Raw genomic sequence first — 16,407 nt, 5'->3', positions numbered from 1 at the left:
CATGGTATTGGTTCGGACATGACCAATCCTCCAAGTGATATAACACGATGCTTTTAGCAAAGCGAACTCAAGGGGTAAACCGGAGGCCGCTTTAGAGCAACTCCGTGTAACCTCACATGATGTAAAAGAACAGATACCCCGCTTTAGCTGAGGTTCTGGTTTATTATATTAACCATAATATATACATTGTCGTAATATGTACATAAGTATAGCCAATGGCTCAGGTATAGTAAGGCCGAAGATGAGCTATATTCCACGGCCTGTTAGTCTCCTCCTCTGATGTACGTGAGTCCTTATGCTCTCGAATATCGATCAGATAGTACGACCCGTTGTGTAGATTCTTGCTGACCATGAAAGGCCCCTCCCAAGGTGGGGATAGCTTATGCATATCAGTCTGATCTTGGATGAGCCGAAGCACCAAATCTCCTTCCTGACAGGCTCTGGTTCTGACCCGGCGACTGTGATAACGACGAAGATCCTGCTGGTAAATCACCGATCGATCGGCTGCGATGTCACGCTCTTCATCCAACTGGTCCAAAGCATCTTGCCGTGCTGTCTCGTTGTCCGCTTCAATATAAGCCGTGACACGAGGTGAATCATGACAGATATCACTGGGGAGAACCGCCTCCGCTCCATAAACCATGAAGAACGGTGTGTATGATGTTGATCTGTTGGGTGTTGTATTAATGCTCCATAACACAGATGGTAATTCTTCTACCCAACAACCCGGCGTTCTCTGCAAAGGAACCATGAGTCGGGGCTTGATGCCTCTCAAGATCTCTTGATTAGCTCTTTCTGCTTGACCATTGGACTGTGGATGTGCCACTGATGAAACGTCGAGCCAATTGTGCTCCCGTTTGCAGAACTCCTTCATAGCACCTTTGGACAAATTGGTACCATTATCTATGATAATACTGTGCAGAAAGCCAAACCGGAAAATCACCTTTTGATGAACTGAACCGCCATGGCCGCATCACACTTGCTAACAGGTTCTGCCTCCACCCACTTTGTAAACTTGTCAACCGCCACCAGGAGGTGGGTCTTCTTATCTTTGGACCTTTTGAAAGGCCCAACCATATCCAGCCCCCAAGTCGCAAACGGCCAAGTAATTGGAATCATTCTCAATTCTTGAGCCGGTACATGAGCACGCCTTGAAAACCTTTGGCAACCATCACATCGTCTGACCAGATCCTCCGCATCAGCATGAGCAGTTAACCAATAAAAACCATGGCGAAACACTTTAGCCACCAGAGACTTTGAACCGGCATGGTGACCACAATCTCCTTCGTGGATCTCACACAAAATTTCACGACCTTCTTCAGGAGACACGCAGCGTTGAAAAGCTCCTGATATACTGCAATGATGCAACTCGCCGTTGATGATAGCCATGGATTTGGATCGCCGGATTATCTACCGGGCTAGAATCTCATCCTCTGGCAACTCACCCCGGTTCTTGTACGCCAGGTAAGGAAGCGTCCAACCTGGAATAACATGAAGAGCCGCCACCAATTGAGCCTCTGGATCAGGAATAGCCAAATCCTCTTCACCAGGGATCTTGACCGACGGGTTGTGTAGAACATCCAGAAAAACATTGGGTGGGACGGGTTTACGCTGAGAGCCCAGCCGGCTTAAAGCGTCTGCCGCTTCATTTTTCTGCCGGTCCACGTGGTCCACCTGATAGCCTTTGAAATAACCTGCGACAGTATCCACCTCACGACGATATGCTTCCATGAGTGGGTCCTTGGAATCCCAAGTGCCACACACTTGCTGAGCCACAAGGTCCGAGTCACCGAAGCACTTAACTCGACTTAGATTCATCTCCTTAGCCATCCGGAGACCATGGAGCAAGTCTTCATACTCTGCTGCATTGTTAGTACAAGGGAACATTAAACGGAGAACATAACAAAACTTATCACCTCGTGGGGAAGTTAATCCGACTCCAGCCCCCGAGCCTTCCAACTACCTGGATTTGTCAAAATGGATGGTCCAATACGTATGATCCGGCTTTTCTTCAGGTGCTTGCATTTCCGTCCAATCATTGATGAAATCAACAAGTGCTTGAGACTTAACCGCTGTCCGAGGCACATACTTCGAACCGTAGGGCCCCAGCTCTATGGCCCACTTTGCAATCCGGCCAGTTGCTTCCCGGTTCTGGATGATATCTCCCAAAGGAGCAGAACTGACCACCGTAATTGAGTGCCCTTGGAAATATTGTTTAAGCTTCCGGCTTGCCATAAAAACTCCATACACCAGCTTCTGCCAATGCGGATACCTTTGCTTGGACTCAATGAGCACCTCGCTGATATAATAGACCGGACGTTGAACCGGATGCTCCTTACCTGCCTCCTTTCGCTCCACCACGATAGCTACGCTGACCGCCCGAACATTAGCAGCAACATATAGCAGTAACGGCTCCTTGTCAACGGGAGCGGCGAGCACAGGAGGATTGGCCAATTGCCGCTTTAAGTCCTCAAATGCTTCATCAGCAGCAGAACTCCAGACAAACTGATCCGTCTTTTTCAACATCTGATACAAAGGGATTGCCTTCTCACCCAGGCGACTGATAAACCGGCTTAGCGCAGCAATCCGGCCTGCCAGGCGTTGAACATCGTTGATACACTTCGGTTTAGCCAGGGAGGTGATAGCCGTGATCTTCTCCGGATTAGCCTCAATTCCCTTGTTGGACACTAGAAAACCCAATAGCTTGCCCGCCGGTACACCAAAGACACACTTGTCCGGATTAAGCATCATCTTGTATGTTCTCAGGTTATCAAAGGTTTCCTTCAAATCATCAATTAGAGTCTCCTTCTCCCTGGATTTAACCACGATATCATCCACGTAAGCATGTACATTACGGCCAATCTGCTTGTGAAGACAATTTTGTACACACCGTTGGTAAGTTGCCTGGGCACTCTTGAGCCCGAAGGGCATAGACACATAGCAGAAGGCTCCAAAGGGAGTTACAAATGATGTCTTCTCCTGGTCCTTAACTGCCATTTTGATCTGATGATAGCCAGAATACGCATCCAAAAAACTTAAACGCTCACAACCCGCCGTAGCATCAATAATTTGATCAATACGGGGGAGGGCAAAAGGATCTGCTGGACAAGCTTTATTAAGATCTGTGTAATTCACACACATGCGCCAGGTGCCGTTTTTCTTGAGAACCAGCACCGGATTGGCAAGCCACTCGGGGTGAAAAACTTCAACAATAAAGCCAGCTGCTAAGAGCCTGGCTACCTCTTCTCCAATCGCCTTGCGTCTTTCTTCGTTAAACCGGCGGAGGAACTGTTTCACCGGTTTATATTTAGGATCCACATTAAGTGTGTGCTCAGCGAGTTGCCTTGGTACACCTGGCATGTCGGAGGGCTTCCATGCAAAAATGTCCCGATTCTCACGGATGAACTCGATGAGCGCGCTTTCCTATTTCGGATCCAAGTTGGCACTGATGCTGAACTGCTTGGACGAATCGCCAGGTACGAAGTCAACAAGCTTAGTTTCTGTTGCCGATTTGAACTTCAGGGCCGGATCATGCTCCGTAGTTGGCTTCTTCAACGGAGTCATGTCCGCCGGATCAACATTGTCTTTATAGTACTTCAACTCCTCGGTGGCACAAACCGACTCTGCATAAGCCGCATCTCCTTCCTCGCATTCCAAAGCAATTTTGCGGCTTTCGTGAACCGTTATTGTCCCCTTGTGACCTGGCATCTTGAGCTGCAAATACACATAACAGGGCTGAGCCATAAACTTGGCGTATGCCGGTCGCCCAAACAGGGCATGATATGGACTTTGGATTTTCACCACTTCAAACGTCAATGTCTCCGACCTGGAATCATGATCATCCCCAAAGGCCACTTCGAGAGCTATCTTACCAACGGGATATGCTGATCTGCCAGGCACTACACCGTGGAATACTGTATTAGACGGTTTGAGATTCTTATCTGTTAGTCCCATACGACGGAAGGTCTCATAGTACAGGATGTTAATGCTGCTCCCTCCATCCATGAGCACCTTGGTGAACTTATAACCTCCCACCTGAGGCGCCACCACCAGAGCCAACTGACCCGGATTATCGACCTGGGGTGGGTGATCCTCTTTGCTCATACGATTGGCTGTTCAGACCAACGCAGATAACGGGGTATGGCCGGTTCAACAGAGTTGACTGCCCGCCTCTGAACCTTCCGGTCTCGCTTGTCCAAGCTAGTGGTAAAGACATGGTACTGCCCACTACTCAACTGCTTTGGGTTGCTCTGGTAACCTGACTGTTGCTGCTGCTGGTTGTAACCACCCTGGTTGTTCTGACTATTTTGACCATTATGTCCGCCCGGATTACCATTAAATCCTGAACCAGAACTTCCTCCACCATAACCCGGCCCGGACCCTGAGCCACCGCCAGATTCGTGATCATACCGGAAATTATTAGAATTCTTGAACTCCTGTATAATAAAGCAATCCTTCCAAAGGTGGTTTGCTGGCTCCTCCTTCGTCCCATGTCTTGGACAGGGCTGGCTTAGCAGATAGTTTAGGAGGTTTGGGTTAGGGTTGGGTGCTCCATTACGATTTTTCGGCCTACCCTTGCATCGTCGGCCATTGTCTTGTGCGTTGGTATTAGCCACAAAGTCCATGTTACCATCCGCTTTACGCTTTCCTCCTCCGCCATTGCCTACCCAGTGATGCTGCTGACCTTTGGAGCTGCTGTTCTTCTTCCCTTTCCCTATCTTGTCATCATCAGATTCGGGATCCTTAGTACTATCAGAATCAGCATATTTCACCAAAGCGTCCATGAGGGTCCCCATGTCGGTGCAATGACACTTCATCCGTCCCAATTTCAACTTCAGGGGCCCAAACCGGCAGTTGCCTTCTAGGGTTAATACTGCGGTGTCAGCGTTGATGCGGTCTGAGCAGTGCAACACTTGTGAAACCCGGCGCATCCAATGAGTCGTTGATTCTCCTTCCTCCTGGACGCATCCATCTAAGTTCACTATCGACATAGGCTGTTTACAGGTATCCTTGAAGTTGCTGATAAACCGGGCTCGTGATTGGGCCCATGAACTGATAGAATTAGCTGGCAAGCTTTTTAACCAAGTACGGGCCGTTCCTTCAAGCATCATGGTGAAGTATTTCGCACACGCCGTGTCATCCACATCAAGCATCTCCATGGCCATCTCATAGCTCTCCACCCATGTCTCTGGAGGTTGATCCGCCGTGTAATTTGGTACCTTGCGCGGGCCTTTGAAATCCTTGGGCAGGCGCACGTTGTGTAAAGCGGGGATAAGGCAAGGCACCCCCAAAGAACTAGAAGTAACACCAGGTTTGATCGAGATGGTTGGACGAACCGGCGTGAGCTGCCGAGCCTGATACTGTGCGGCTAACTCAGCCTCCCTGCGCACTCAGGCCCGGTTCACCACTTCCTGAGCGTCATCAGCACCACCCGTCGGGTTGTTGCCACGGGGTGCTCCACGTCGTTCATTACTCGACACTGCTGGTCCATCCATATGTCTGCTATAGCTCCGGCTTGGACAGGGGGTCGAGTTGATCCGGTCGCGGCTGTACGAGTACGCTTCCTGTTGGGCCAAAGCTGTCCTCAGAAGTTCCTTGACCCGTCGCGTCTCTACTGCCTGCGGCGAGTCTCCTTCAATTGGAATGGCCTCCAGCCGTGCAGCAGCGGCAACAAGATTGTCCATTGGGTTGGAGTAGTGACCCGGAGGTGTTAAAGCATCCTGAGGTATAACGGTGTTTTGACGAGGCGGGTCCATCTGACGAGGCTAAACTGGTGCACCGGTCCCAGGGGCTTCTGCCCGATTCCCCTCCAGCAGATTGCCGGATCTTGGTTCTGGAGTGTTGAAAAGGTCTCTGGCCTTGAAAACCGAAGGTAAGCGGGATTGGTGCTTCCTCCTCATGACTTCATGCGACGCACTCTGGTCCAACATAAGCCTATAGGACTGTGCGTCTAAAGCAGCCCGCTCTGCGGCCATCCTGGTGTCCTCAGCCGCCAGATCCGCCTTGGCCTGGGTGATCTGTTCCTTTACCTTTGCAATCTCCGTATTGTGAACGTCCTGATCTGGCGGATTAACTTCCGCCATAAGCACAGCCAACGCATCAAATAGTTCTGATAGAACCTGAGTCGGCGGGCGCACAGGGCCTCCTGCCCCGGCAGCCGTCGCCGCTGCTGAACCGAAGATCGTTGCCGCGGCTGTCGAAGAATGAAGCGCTGCTTGTGTTCTGGTCATGAATATTCCAACCCGGTTGGGCAGATCAGAGGGGTCCGGAATACTGTCGCCATCGGAACAGCTCCCAATCCGGCCATCTTGTAGCTGATAAAGAGATTCGGTTTCTCCGATCGAAGATTCGTCACCGGAACAAATGACAGTCGCCCCGCGAAACTCCGATCTGTCCTCATAACTTCCTCCATGGATGACTCCCACGAAGGCACGCTTCATGGCTGGTTTAACCCGGGCGGATTGCGCACGCTGAGCCGTCTCGACGAGGTAGGTGCAGATGTCTGGCTCAGGGCCCGGTTCACCGATCTTGCCAATGAAAACGTGAATGCTACCAAAGGGGACCCGGTACCCGTACTCAATTGAGCCGGCCTCGGGGCCCCAGCCCGCGTCGTTGATGTAGAGCTTGCCGCGACGACTCTTAGTCATCCGGCCTACAGCGTAGCCCTCGAGTCCTTCAAAGCGGCCCTCCAAGAACCGGAAACCATCGTGCGATAGCCCCACGGTGGGCGCCAACTGTCATGGTTTTGTCACGGCAGATGTCCTAGAGAAAGGACTTAGTCGTGGAGCCATCGCGACGGGTTAGCTTGAAGGGGTTAAAGCGGACAAGGGACACAAGAGATTTTATACTAGTTCGGCCCCTTCGATGAAGGTAAAAGCCTACGTCTAGTTGTGATGGAATTGATGAGGTTTCGATGACTAGGGAGCAAACAAGCTTCGCCTATGTCTCGAGTTGTTGTCTGTTGTCCTTGAACCGCCGCCGGGTCGACCCCTTATATACACAGGTGACGCCCGTCGGTTCACAGAGTCCCAATACCGGCTCATAGATGTGTCCGGTTTGGTCTCTACTTATTCCTAACTTACAATACAAGTTAACTACCAACGTCGGTTTACGGCTACAGGCCTTGAACCGACCATGGGCCTTGAGCCCTCATCTGCCTTCTTGGGCTTTAACATACTTAACTACTGACGAAGTTAACCCGGCCCAGATAGGCCGGTTTACGCCCAATAGTAATATCCCCAATAGTGGCTATCGTTATGTTCTCACCCTCACTGATGACTTAAGTAGATATGGGTATGTCTACTTAGTGAAACACAAGTCTGAGACCTTTGAAAAGTTCAAGGAATTTCAGAGTGAGGTGGAGAATCAACGTGACAGGAAGATAAAGTTCTTACGATCACATCATGGAGGAGAATACTTGAGTCACGAGTTTGGCACACACTTAAGGAAATGTGGAATTGTTTCACAACTCACGCCGCCTAGAACACCTCAGCGAAATGGTGTGGCCGAATGTCGTAATCGCACTCTATTGGATATGGTGCGATCTATGATGTTTCTTACTGATCTACCACTATCATTTTGGGGTTATGCTTTAGAGACTGCCGCATTCACTTTAAATAGGGCTCTGTTGAAATCCGTTGAGACGACACCGTATGCATTATGGTTTGGAAAGAGACCTAAGATGTCGTTTCTGAAAGTTTGGGGATGTGATTCTTATGTCAAGAAACTTCAACCTGAAAAGCTAGAACCCAAGTCGAAAAATGTGTCTTCATAGGATACCCTAAGGAAACTATCGGGTATACCTTCTACCTCAGATCCGAAGGCACGATCTTTGTTGCCAAGAATGGATCCTTTCTAGAGAAAGAGTTTCTATCGGAAGAAGTAAGTGGGAGGAAAAGTAGAACTTGATGAGGTACCGCCTCTTGAACCGGAAAGTAGCACAGCTCAGGAAGATGTTTCTGTGGTGCCTGCACCGACTAGAGAGGAAGTTAATGATGATGCTCATGGAACTTTGGATCAAGTTGCTACTGAACTTCGTAGGTCCACGAGGACACATTCCGCACCAGAGTGGTACAGCAATCCTGTCCTGGAAATCATGTTGTTAGACAACGGTGAACCATCAAACTATGAAGAAGCGATGACGGGCCCGGATTCCAACAAATGGCTTGAAGCCATGAAATCTGAGATAGGATCCATGTATGAAAACGAAGTATGGACTTTGACAGACTTGCCCGATGATCGGCAAGCCATAGAAAATAAATGGATCTTTAAGAAGAAGACTGACGCGGATGGTAACGTGGCCATCTATAAAGCTCGGCTTGTCGCTAAGGCTTATCGACAAGTTTAAGGGGTTGACTATGATGAGACCTTCTCACCCGTAGCAAAGCTAAAGTTCGTCTTAATCATGTTAGCAATTGTCGCATTCGATGATTATGAGATATGGCAAATGCACGTCAAAACGGAATTCCTTAATGGTTTCCTTAAGGAAGAATTGTATATGATGCAGCCGAAAGGTTTTGTCGATCCTAAGAATGCTGACAAGGTATGCAAGCTCCAGCGCACAATCTATGGGCTGGTGCAAGCATCTCGGAGTTGGAACATTCACTTTTATGAGATGATCAAAGCGTTTGGGTTTACGCAGACTTGTGGAGAAGCCTGTGTTTACAAGAAAGTGAGTGGGAGCTCTGTAGCATTTCTCATATTATATGTGGATGACATACTATTGATGGGAAATGATATAGAATTTTTGGAAAGCGTAAAGGCCTACTTGAATAAGTGTTTTTCAATGAAGGACCTTGGAGAAGCTTCTTACATATTAGGCATCAAGATCTATAGAGATAGATTGAGATACCTCATTGGTCTTTCACAAAGCACATACCTTGACAAGATACTGAAGAAGTTCAATATGGATCAGTCCAAGAAGCGGTTCTTGCCAATGCCCGACCTCGGCAGAAGATAGAGAAAAGATGAGTGTCATCCCCTATGCCTCAACCATAGGGTCTATTATGTATGCCATGCTGTGTACCAGACCTGATGTAAACTTTGCCGTAAGTTTGGTAGGGAGGTACCAAGGTAATCCCGGCATGGAACATTGGACAACGGTCAAGAATATCCTAAAGTACCTGAAAAGGACTAAGGATATGTTTCTCATTTATGGAGGTGACGAAGTGCTCGTCGTAAAGGGTTACATCGATGCTAGCTTCGACACAGATCTGGATGACTCCAAGTCACAAACCGGATACATGTACATTTTGAATGGTAGGGTAGTAAGCTGGTGCAGTTGCAAGCAAAGCGTCGTAGCGGGATCTACATGTGAAGCGGAGTACATAGCAGCCTCGGAGGCAGCACAGGAAGCAGTCTGGATGAAGGAATTCATCACCGACCTAGGAGTTATTCCCAATGCGTTGGGCCCGTTGACTCTCTTCTATGACAACACTGGAGCTATTTCCCTTGCCAAGGAGCCCAGGTTTCACAAGAAGACCAGGAATATCAAGCGTCGCTTTAACTCCATTCGCACATATAGTCAGGATGGAGACATAGATATTTGTAAAGTGCATACAGATCTGAATGTCGCAGATCTGTTGACTAAACCTCTTCCACGAGCAAAACATGATCAACACCGGAACTCTATGGGTGTTCTATTCATCACAATGTAACTAGATTATTTACTCTAGTGCAAGTGGGAGACTGTTGGAAATATGCCCTATAGGCAATAATAAAGTGGTTATTATTATATTTCTGTGTTCATGATAATTGTCTATTGTTCATGCTATAATTGTATTAACCGGAAACGGTAATACATGTGTGAATACATAGATCGTAATATGACCCTAGTAAGCCTCTAGTTGACTAGCTCGTTGATCAATAGATAGTCGTGGTTTCCTGACCATGGACATTGGATGTCATTGATAACGGGATCACATCATTGGGAGAATGATGTGATGGACAAGACCCAATCCTAAGCGTAGCACAAGATCATGTAGTTCGTTTGTTAAAGCTTTTCTAATGTCAAGTTTCATTTCCTTAGACCATGAGAGTGTGCAACTCCTGGATACTGTAGGAATGCTTTGGGTGTACCAAACGTCACAACGTAACTGGGTGGCTATAAAGGTGCACTACAGGTATCTCCGAAAGTATCTGTTGGGTTGGCACGAATCGAGACTGGGATTTGTCACTCCGTATAACGGAGAGGTATCTCTGGGCCCACTCGGTAATGCATCATCATAACGAGCTCAATGTCACTAAGGAGTTATCCACGTGATCATGCATTACGGAACAAGTAAAGAGACTTGCCGGTAACGAGATTGAACGAGGTATAGAGATACCGACGATCGAATCTTGGGCAAGTAACATCCGATGGACAAAGGGAATTGTATACGGGATTGATTGAATCCCTGACATCGTGGTTCATCCGATGAGATCATCGTGGAACATGTGGGAGCCAACATGGGTATCCAGATCCCGATGTTGGTTATTAACCGGACAGATGTCTCGGTCATGTCTGCATGGTTCCTGAACCCGTAGGGTCTACACACTTAAGGTTCGGTGATGCTAGAGTTGTTATGGGAAATAGTATGTGGTTACCAAAGGTTGTTCAGAGTCCCGGATGAGATCCTGGACGTCACGAGGAGTTTCAGAATGGTCCTGAGATGAAGATTTATATATGGTAAGTCCTTATTCGGTCGCCGGAAGTGTTCGAGGGGTTACCGGTATTGTACCGGGACCACCGAAGGGGTTCCGGGGGTCCACCGGGAGGGTCCACCTGCCTCAGAGGGCCCTATGGGCTGAATATAGAGGGGAACCGGCCCCTAGGTGGGCTGGGCGCCAACTCCCTCCTAGGGCCCATGCACCTAGGGTTGGGGGAAACCCTAGAGGGGGCGCCCCCCACATGGCTTGGGGGGCAAGCCTCCCCTTGGCCAACCCCCTCTAGATGCATCTAGGGGGAACGACCCCCTCTCCCTTGTCCCTATATATAGTGGGGGTGGTAGGGTTTCCATACCCTTCCCCTGGCGCAGCCCTCCCCCTCTCCAACACCTCCTCCTCCTCCGTCATGCTTGGCGAAGCTCTGTCGGAGAACCACGAGCTCCATCACCACCACGTCGTCGTGCTGTCGGAGTTCTCCCTCAAGTTCTCCTCTCCCCTTGCTGGATCAAGAAGGAGGAGACGTCCCCAATCTGTATGTGTGTTGAACGCGGAGGCGCCGTTGCTCAACACTTAGATCGGAATCGACCGTGATCTGAATCGCTGCGTGTACGACTCCACCAACCGCGTTCTTGCAACGCTTCCGCTTAGCGATCTTCAAGGGTATGAAGATGCACTCCATCTCTCTCGTTGCTAGCATCACCTAGATTGATCTTGGTGACACGTAGGAATTTTTTGAATTATTGCTACGTTCCCCAAGACTACCAAGTTGACCACTTGGTATGGGCGAAACATCACTCTATTAGTCATTGTGCCCTTGTGAAATCCATGCTCTCTTCACAAAGGATCTCTCCAGCACACTTCTCATCGTGCATCCATCCACATTGCATAATATTAACAAGACTGAGAGGGCCTTTCTTTGGAAAGGGACAAAGAAAACCACCGGTTTAAAATGCCAGGTGAATTGGGACATGGTGTGCCGGCCTAAGCATCTTGGTGGCCTTGGTGTGCTAACCATAGAGAAGTTTTCTCGGGCTCTGAGGTTGCGGTGTCTTTGGCTTGAATGGAAAGACCCAACCAAGCTTTAGGTGGGCATGGTAAACCCTTAATATGAGTTGGACTCCACCTTGTTCTATGCCTCCTTGATCATCTTTGTTGGCAATGGCGAGACGACGCCTTTCTAGGACGCCCCATGGGTACATGACCGCAAGCCAAGGGATATTGCACCTCTCATTAAAGAGGCTTCCAAGAGAAAAAACTAGAAGGTGCGGGAAGCTCTCAACAACGATGCATGGGTCTCCAAAATAAACATCTCACCATCCTTTTCGCTCGCTCACTTGCAAGAATTGTGGCCCTTCAGACAACTCTATATGGCCTCCATCTTGAAGACAATGCCGAAGATGTGATTATTTGGAAACACACTCCTAACAGGCTCTATACAACTGAGTCGGCACACAAAGCACAATTCTTTGGCCTCATTCAATCCTCGGTGAGGCACACCATGTGGAAGGCTTGCGCGCCGCCCAAGATCCAGTTCTTCTGTAGCGACCCGACATCAAATGGTCAAGTCTCTGTGCTTCAGTGTCATCCCTGAATCGGTAATGCTGACACACATAGTACTCGAAGGATTTATAACAGAGTAACAATCACACACTTATTACATCGAATGTCTCAAGAGAGAACTTATTACAATAAATATGGCTTAAGGCCATCTAATACGATAACAGCAGAAGGCTTGGAAGATAAAGTGAGTCCATCAACTCCAACGACATAGCTGAGCTGCACGACAACGACCTAACGAACCTTACTCCTCGTGTGAAAAGTCTACAACATAATACATTGCAGCCCAAAAATGGGTCAGCACATGGAATATGCTGGCAATATAACACAGTAGAGCAAGAACAGAATAATGCTATCACTACATGCATATTTGGCTAGTGGAAAGCTCTATGGTTATAGTTTTGCGAAAAGCCAATTTTTTCCTACAACAAAGGAATAGATTTTATTTAACTATCATGGTAGTTGAAACATCATTGAGAAGGTTCCTCCAACTCAATCCCAATTAAAAGTAGTTATCAACCCAACAATATTAATTTAGAGTGATGAGATACATATGATAATCCAAGCACTAGATACTCAAGAATTGTCCATAACCGGGGACACGGCTAACCATGATTAGATTGTACACTCTGCAGAGGTTTGTGCACTTTTCCCCACAAGACCCAATCTCCTCCATTGGATTTCTCGCACTACAGGGTGTTTGAGAAACGGATGACCGAGACACAGTCTTTCAGAAACATTTACTCTTTACTCCGGGCAGACCATACCAACCTACATCCCTCTACCTGCTGATCCACCTCTTCGAGAGCTCATGTAACTTACTCAGCTATGCTAGAGCCCATAATCGCATGTGGCTGCACACGGAAGTTTCTAGCATGAAATATCTCAGTTCCCTTTGAGCCTGGGTGGCGGACCTTAGGATTATCACATGGGTACTCCGAGATATCCTAGGACAACACTGGATTCTCTAGGTGCCCGACAAACAATACACCCAGATGTGTATTCAAGATGCCACCTTAAGTTGAACCATTAATTAACAATCTCACATGTGTCATGGATTTCACTCACCCAAACCACGTCTACGAGCTTAGCATATCAATATAAGCAATACGTAGAAGTAACTCCCAAGGGTTTGATAATAACAGGGCAATAGGTTCTACCTCATTAACAACTTCCCAACCCACAAGTTAATCACATCCTAATCATGCAATGTTTAAGGATTGGAGCTAATGCATAAAAACTGGGTGATAAAGGGGTATGATCAAAGTGTTACTTGCCTTGCTGATGATCCAAAAACCTAAAGATTCGAAGTAGCACGCTTCGCACTCCGAGTGTTCTATCGCAAACAAGAAATAACATACATAAGCAATCAAGTAAATAAGCATGGATAAAATTCAAATAAGAAGGTCTAACCATAAAGGTCAACTTAAGAACTCCGTCTTGCAAAAAGAATCAAATCAAACGGGGCAACGAAACTCAAACTGCGAAAGAAACAAGGCCCATTTACTATTCTGGACTAAAGTCAAATTTTACAGTATCAAAACCTTGTTCAAGTTGATTAAACAAAAATAGGGTTTCGAGACGAAGATCTAGGCGCTTGAATCGCCTAATTTTGACAAACAAGCGAAAAGATAAACTAAAACGAAAATCGGATCAGAAATCGCGATCGAAAATAATCACGGAAAATCCGAGAAAAAGAAAAACTGATGAACAGGCTAACGAATGAACGTTCACTGTCTGCGGCTAACGAGTGAACACCGTTCGTTAAAACGAACATATGGATGAACATCCGCTAAATAACTAAACCGAGAAAAATCGGTGAACCGATCGATTCAAAAAACCTAGGGTTTTCTAAAAACACCGGATCGGTTCTTTAAAAAACGAACGGCGGCTTTACCTCTAGTGAGGTCCGGCGAGTCGGGGCGGCGACTCCGGCGAGGCGGGGCTGCGGCGGTAGGCGGCGCGGGGCGGCGCGACAGCGGCGCTCGGCGGCGGCGGCAGAGCAAAGGCGGCGTGGCACGGGGCAGCTCCGGTTGCATCGAGGTGCGGTGGTGGTGGCAGGAATCGGGGCGGGGGCGGGGTACTTATAGGAGGGGGGTGCTTGCTTGGGCGAGGGGGCAAGCGGCGTGGGGAGGGAGAGTCCCAGCCGGACTCGGCCTCGCGGGCGGCGGCGCGCTCCCGTTCTCCTGGAAGGAGACGACGCGGGAAGGTGGGCCGGCTGACTTGGGCTTTGATGACCCACAAGTATAGGGGATCTATCGTAGTCCTTTCGATAAGTAAGAGTGTCGAACCCAACGAGGAGCGGAAGGAAATGATAAGCGGTTTTCAGCAAGGTATTCTCTCCAAGTACTAAAATAAGTGGTAACAGATAGTTTTGTGATAAGATAAATTGTAACGAGCAACAAGTAACAAAAGTAAATAAAGTGCAGCAAGGTGGCCCAATCCTTTTTGTAGCAAAGGACAAGCCAGAGCAAACTCTTATAATAGGAAAAGCACTCCCGAGGACACATGGGAATATCGTCAAGCTAGTTTTCATCACGTTCATATGATTCGCGTTCGATACTTTGATAATTTGATATGTGGGTGGACCTGTGCTTGGGTGTTGTTCTTACTTGAACAAGCATCCCACTTATGATTAACCTCTATTGCAAGCATCCGCAACTACAACAAAAGTATTAAGGTAAACCTAACCATAGCATGAAACATGTGGATCCAAATCAGCCCCTTACGAAGCAACACATAAACTAGGGTTTAAGCTTCTGTCACTCTAGCAACCCATCATCTACTTATTACTTCCCGATGCCTTCCTCTAGGCCCAAATAATGGTGAAGTGTTATGTAGTCGACGTTCACATAACACCACTAGAGGCTAGACAACATACATCTTATCAAAATATCAAACGAATACCAAATTCACATGACTACTAATAGCAAGACTTCTCCCTTGTCCTCAGGAACAAACATAATTACTCACAAAGCATATTCATGTTCATAATCAGAGGGGTAATAATATGCATATAGGATTTGAACATATGATCTTCCACCAAATAAACCAACTAGCATCAACTACAAGGAGTAATCAACACTACTAGCAACCTACTAGCACCAATCCCGGACTTTGAGACAAGAATTGGATACAAGAGATGAACTAGGGTTTGGAGATGAGATGGTGCTGGTGAAGATGTTGATGGAGATTGCCCTCTCCCGATGAGAGGAGCGTTGGTGATGACGATGGTGATGATTTGCCCCTCCCGGAGGGAAGTATCCCCGGCAGAACAGCTCTGCCGGAGCTCTAGATTGGTTCCGCCAAGGTTCCGCCTCGTGGCGGCGGAGTCTCTCCCGAAAAGTTCCTTCTGATTTTTTTTCTCTTTGAAAGACTTCATATAGGAGAAGATGGATGTCGGAGTGCCACCAGGGGGCCCACGAGGTAGGGGGCGCACCCTAGGGGGGGCGCCCCCACCCTCGTGAGCAGGGTGTGGGCCCCCTGGCTTTCATCTTTGGCGAGGATTTTTCTTTATTTATTTTAAGATGTTCCGTGGAGTTTCATGACTTTTGGAGTTGCGCAGAATAGGTCTCTAATATTTGCTCCTTTTCCAGCCCAGATTTCTAGGTGCCGGCATTCTCCCTCCTTATGTAAACCTTGTAAAATAAGAGAGAATAGCCATAAGTATTGTGACATAAAGTGAAATAACAGCCCATAATGCAATAAATATCGATATAAAAGCATCATGCAAAATGGACGTATCAACTCCCCCAAGCTTAGACCTCGCTTGTCCTCAAGCGAAAAGCCGATAACAATAAATATGTCCTCATGTTTAGTGGTAGAGGAGTCGATAAAAAATAAAATATGGACATGAAGGCATCATGATTATTCTCATAACAGCAACATATATAGCTTTTGTCATATGATTACTTATGTTCAAGTGATGATCTATTCACAATGCAAAAGTATAAATCATAAACCTTATTGGGCTCCGACAGACTATAATCTCAGTCATTGAAGCAATTGCAATTTATCATATCATCGGAAAGATTCTATGTTAAAGCTAAAAAGCAAGTCCACATACTCAACTATCATTTAGTCCTCCATAATTGCTAACACTCACGCAATACTTGTGGTTACGGAGTTTTAATCGGACACAGAGAAAGATAGGGGCTTACAGTTTTGCCCCACACCCTTTTACCTCAAGGGTAATGTCAACAATAA

The sequence above is a fragment of the Triticum dicoccoides genome, chromosome 2A (genome assembly GCF_002162155.2).
Source record: "Triticum dicoccoides isolate Atlit2015 ecotype Zavitan chromosome 2A, WEW_v2.0, whole genome shotgun sequence".
Classification (NCBI taxonomy): domain Eukaryota; kingdom Viridiplantae; phylum Streptophyta; class Magnoliopsida; order Poales; family Poaceae; genus Triticum; species Triticum dicoccoides.
The sequence above is the reverse complement of the archived record's forward strand: the minus strand, read 5'-3'. Positions refer to the sequence as shown.